This window comes from Camellia sinensis, chromosome 12, assembly GCF_055761805.1.
Source record: "Camellia sinensis isolate YWXY chromosome 12, ASM5576180v1, whole genome shotgun sequence".
Lineage (NCBI taxonomy): Eukaryota > Viridiplantae > Streptophyta > Magnoliopsida > Ericales > Theaceae > Camellia > Camellia sinensis.
Window position 1 is genome coordinate 125,661,525 of NC_138972.1, and position 6,138 is coordinate 125,667,662.

A 6,138-nucleotide genomic window follows, 5' to 3' on the forward strand; every position below is an offset into this window, starting at 1 on the left:
CAATTTAATTTCCAAAGCAGATAATCAAACAGATATTCATGCGGTGAATAGATAGAAATTCAAAACCACATATTTTCACATAATGGCACACAAAATCATATGAAACACATAATCACATTCATGTTAAGAACCAATTAACATATTACAGAACAAGGATATCACAGGGGAGATCAAAAAATTTTCCAAAAAAAAAAAAATACACAAAACGTCGTTGTTTTGACTCACTGTAGGAACCGCCGCAGAAAACAGCGGCCGATGATTCGGACTCGTATCATCACTGCTCCACTGGTATGTACTTACATGGACTTTTGGTTGTTTTGTGTTCCGCCATCAATAAGCTTTTGAAATGGCCAGTCAGTCTTGGTCTAGTTTTTCAGTTGCTCACCATCTTTGTTCTTATCTTCTTTTTCTTAGCCATCACATCTCCGTCCTCCATGGCCGCCAGAGAAGAAGAATATGAACATGGATTCGTGAGGAGGATAGATCATAATAAGTTAATGGGTCTAAAAAAAAAAGAGAAACTAAGTCACTTCCGATTCTTCTGGCACGACATTGTTAGTGGCAGCAACCCCACTGCCATGCAAGTAGTTCCACCGGCGTCGAACACCTCCGCCACATTTTTTGGATTAATTAGAATGATCGACAACCCATTAACATTTGGTCCCAAAATGAGATCATGGAAAATGGTGGGTAGGGCTCAGGGGTTTTATGCTTCGGCGTCGCAACAAGATTTAGGATTGTTGATGGTGATGAATTTTGCATCGAGTGAGGCCAAATACAATGGAAGCACCAGCACTGTGCTTGGTTAGAACTCCGTCTATGCTCTAGTGAGGGAGATTCCGGTGATCGGAGGGAGCGGTATTTTCGGATTTGCGAGGGGATATGTTAAAGCCAAGACTCATAAGTTGTATATCCAGAATGGAGACGCCACTGTTGAGTATAATGTTTATGTAATGCATTATTGGGTTTTTTTTTATTATTATTTGTGACTACAATAATGGGCTATTTTGGGAAGATGGTTATAATCAGTTTTTTGGTTAAAAATTGCTTATAAGCAGCTTTTTTGTGGGAGGGGAAGTGGGTTATAATCTGGGAAGTGAATTATAGTCCACTTCCCAAAAGGGGCCAATATGACCTCAAATTTCACAGTCTTTTCTTTCAACATATTTATAAGTTAATTTTTTTTCCCTTTCTTTTTAAATTTATGATCTAAACATATTTTAAAGTAATAATTTCAAGACATAACTTAGATGGTTTTTGATAAAACTGAATGCTAAATTTTTGAAGTTGAAAAGCTGTTTGATAAAAATTTAAGTGATAAACTAAGGCCAAGTTTGGGAAGTTTCAAAAAAGTCAAAAAGTTAAAAAGTTGTCACTATTCATCAAAAGTTAACAATTACGAGTGCACAACTCCCAATACTAATTTTACCATACACATTAATTTATACAATTTTTTAATACACATTTTTCCATAAAAAGTCAAAAAGTTAACCCAAACACTCATATTTTCAACCTCAACTTTTTAGTCTAAAAAGACAAAAAAGTGCACTTATTTAGGACACCCCAAACAACCCTTAAAAATAAGTGGATAATTATATAGTAATCCTGGAATATGAACACGTGGCATTCCATAGTATTATGATTGGCAGAGAAGGTAAATATGTAGGGTATTGTGTTGTGTGATTGGGGAACATGATGGAATATATTGAATGATGATTGATTAGGGAGTATAAACACGTGATATTCTGGAAATATTTAATAATTTTCCAAAATAAGTTGTTTGATGTGTGTAAGATAAAATTTGAAATTTATTATTTTTAAATTGTGGTGATGGTGGTAGCGATGATAGTAATATTAAAATAATAGTGGCTGTGGCATGATGGTTGTTGTTGTTGTGGTGGTGGTGGTGGTAGTGGTGGTGGTGGTGAGTTTATAATAGTGTATATCGATATTTATGTTTAACATTTATAAATTCAGTTAGAATTAAGTAAATTTTATATGATTTAAAATTTTCTTAAGTTTTAACATACATTTTAAGAGACACTTCAAATTTTAAGTGATTTCAATTATGGTTATCAAGCGGACTTAATTGATTATCACTTAATCAATTCAGTTTTAAATGCTGAATCATATTATCAAACACCCCTTTAGATATAGTATAAAGAGAGACGAAGAGATTGTAGGAAATGTAAATTTGCTCACCTAAATTGATAGAAGGGTAATTATAAATATTAGAAGTCATCATTTGAGATGAGCTAATTTAGTTTTATTTTTTTTGTTTGATTAAAAAAGTTGTGTATGAGATAAATTTTGACTTTTTTTGTAGTTAATTTGATGGTTATAAAAGAAAAATTAATTGATTATGAATTAAATGTGACATTTTATTTTATTTACTAAATTAATATATTTTGTCTTTATTAACTAATTTAACCAAAATAGTTCATACCAAACAAAGCCTAAATATTACATTAAACAAGATGGAATAAACATCATAAATAATTCAAGCTCGTCTCTATGAAGGTTGAACTTGCAACCTTATATGATAAAGTAATGTTACACAACCACTAAATAAGAATATGCAGTTTTGAAAATTTAAAATAAATCACATTTTTTATTAATATTTAAAAAAAAAATCTTTTTAAGTTTTGAATCCGTAAATTTATTATTATTTTTTAAAAAAAAAAAACTCTAAAAAATTTAGAAACCCGAAACAAGCACAAAATATCTTTTGTGCACTTTTTTTTTCATTTTTTTAAATTAAGTTTTTGGTTCATCTCATTGAGTAAAATTTAAAAGTCTTTTTTGTTTTTTGTTTTTTAAATATTTGAAACCTCTTGGGTGCAAATAATTTATTGAGGCCAATCCATATTGGGCTATGACCCTTCTTTAATTGGGTTTCCTATTAATGGACAGTGGAATTGATCTTCTAAATTAATCGATTGAGTTAACTAAATACCGAATTATTAAAAAAAAGGATAAAAATAAATCAACACAAAAAGTCATAAAAAAATAATATAATTAAAACTATAAAAATCAAACCAAATTAATACAAAATATAAATTACGTTTTTATTATTCCAATTGATTAATGGTCATCATGAAACACTTTGATAGGGATTCTATTTACACCCAAAAAATGTTTAAGTGAATCTAATTTTTCAATGCACCTTATTAAATTATTTAGGATTATAATTTATTCTTAGTACACCCTATTTTTTTCCCAAATTATCCTTTTGAAGTACACCAAAATAAAACAAATTAAAAAATTTAAATTACTTTTGAAAAACTTTTACTTTGCTCACGTGCATATATGGAACACAATTAGGAAGTTTGGTACCAGCGAAGGAGGATGGCAAAAAAGGAGGAGGACGATAAATATTGAGCCTATTTTTCATCATTATTATTTGTACGGGAAAGAAATAAACCTTATCGTATAATCCTGTTGATCAAGTCTGCGCTCCTCCGTACGATGTCGCTTTACTCCCTGAAAACACAAATGTGAGCTAGCCGGCGGGTGTGTGCCGGATACCTCTCCGATGCCTAAGTCAGCAAAATAAACAAATAGACAAAAAGCTCTGTGTATTCAGGAATCAAAGTTGTGTTACCTCTCCATAGGTGATGTTATGAGCTTTTATAGATTCCGCGTGGCATAATCCTAATAGGACTCTTACTCCTTCATGTAGAGTCCTCCTAGGAATCACATTCCTGAAAGATAATGCTTATCTTTCAACACCCCCCTCACTATTTAAACCAAGTGAGATGGTTTTACCTAGGTCGGATGTCAATACGACCCGGCTAACATGGCCATGCTAAAGCCGCAGACTAGACCGAGCTCCACCTAGCTCGGTTCTTCCTTTCACTGCGTGTACCTCGGTTCGACATACTCCAACCAGGCTGTTGAGATCATGCTAACCATACTGAGCTAGGACCGAACTAACCCATAGCATGGTTCTGAGGAAGGCTCAACATACTTTGGCTCAATATGGTATGACTGGGCTAAATGTTGCCGCGCCGACCGTGGTGACCGAGCTAACCACCAAGCTCTTTCAGACCGGACTAACTGCAAGGCTCCTCTGGACCGAGCTAACACTTGCGATCCACTTGCTAAGCTCTTTTTACCGCGGTTGACACCTTTACCTCGACTGACACCTTTACCTCGGCTAATATTGCGGTCAACCAAGTTACTTCGGCTCTTCTCTCCGTTTGACTACCTTTCTTGGTAGCTCAGCCATAACGTTGACCGCCACTAGGAAGTAGCTAAGTCTCGTAGCTAGGTCCCGTGGCTAGGTCTCATAGCTAGGCCGCGTAGCCAGGTCCAATAACTTGGTCTCGTAGCTAGGTCTTGCAGCTCGGTCTCGTAGCTAGGTCCTGTAGCTACGTCCAACAGCTTGGTTTTGCAACTAGGTCCTATAGCTAGGTCCCGTAGCTAGGTCCCGTAATTAGGTCCCATAGCTAGGTCTTAAAAACATCTTTGACCGCCACTCCAACCTAGCTCGGCCCAATTTGGCTACACAAATTACCCTCTCAATTGCCCCTTAATTCCATCTGCGTAGCATGATTTGGGATTACCTGTTAACAGCCGAGCTAAAAACTTCAACCCTTCAACCGAGCAATAACTTGGGGCGAAACCAACTCCCTAACTTAGTCAAAACCAAACTAAGAATGCCGCACCATAAGCTTCAACCAGGCTACGAATCCCTCATTCCATTTAGCCGAGCGAGGACTCTATTTATTTCACCTTTGTTTCTTTTAGCACAGTCTAACGATCTGTGCTTAATATTTTTCCTTTTCACTTTGCACACTGACTAGGTTGGCCAGGCACACCTTTGCACGCTTAACCATGATACTATATCTTGCAATGTGAGGCTGCCAGACACCTCTTCTTCAAGTGTGGGTGGAAAGCAACTGTGGCGCAACTCAGTCATAGCCAAGAGACGGAGGTCTTCCTAAACCCTCCTCCATATTTTATACCGAGCTCCATGGTGGATTATGCAAATGCCATTCAGCAAAAATTTCTTCAAGTTGAGGAGGAAGATGATGCATCCGAAGAGCCTGATAACAACGCCCAGCTCGGTCGCCAGTCCATCTCTTCAACTCCAGTGGTCTCCATCCCACATTTTCCTGTTGTGTCTGATGCGGTGCCTTCGACTGAGCTCAACCAAACTGTGCTTGCCATAATCGAGCTACGTTTAGGTGAAGCTAGGGTTGAATTGGACGCCAATTTAGATGACCTCTTTGCATGACCATGTACTTTCTTTTCTTTGGATGCTAACTTTGGAAGCTTTTGTGACCGGGCTATGGCCCCTCCTTTTGTAATGCACTTTTGGAATGAAATCTTCAATTTTCTTATCTTTCTGTTCGGTTTATACATACATCCATTATTCAACTATAACTTGTATGAAGTATAACAATTTCTTTCCGAGATACCAATCTCGATCTAAACCTTGCAATCTACTTATCCCTGCCAACCACTCTTTAGCCTAAATCCTTATCTCGGCTGAAGAGTGCCAAAAGTTGGTTATTCCAACCAACTACTCTTCAGCCTAGATCTTTATCTCGGCTGAAGCGGACTAAAAGTTGATTTTTTCAGCCAACCTTTTCAGCCTAGATCCTTATCTCGACTGAAGAACAATGAATGTTGGTTTTTCCAGCCAACCTTTTCAGCCTAGATTCTGATCTCGGCTGAAAAGAGCTCAAAGTTGGCTATTCCGGCCAACCTTGAGTGAAGTGTTTGGTTATTCCGGCCAAACTTTTTGATTGCCCCCCAGTCAGGCAAAGACTTGTTGGTCAAACCTGCCAACTTCCTGCAGCCTAGATATTCTTATCTCGGCTTAGGAGAGCTAAATGTTGGTTATTCCGACCAACATAGAGCTAAGTGTTTGGTTATTCCTGCCAAACTTCTTGATTGCCTCCCAAGTCGGGCAAAGACTTGTTGGTCAAACCTGCCAACTTCCTGCAGCCTAGATATCCTTATCTTGGCTTAGGAGAGCTAAATGTTAGTTATTCCGGCCAACATAGAGCTAAGCGTTTGGTTATTCCTGCCAAACTTCTTGGTTGCCCCCTAAGTCGGGCAAAGACTTGTTGTTCAAACCTGCCAACTTCCTGCAGCCTAGATATCCTTATCTCGGCTTAGGAGAGC

General features: G+C 37.1%; 1 pseudogene; it reads left to right on the forward strand.

The window, feature by feature from the left end:
• Positions 1-434: 434 nt before the first annotated feature.
• Positions 435-5,242, forward strand: LOC114317022 (dirigent protein 20 pseudogene; annotated as a pseudogene).
• Positions 5,243-6,138: the final 896 nt, after the last annotated feature.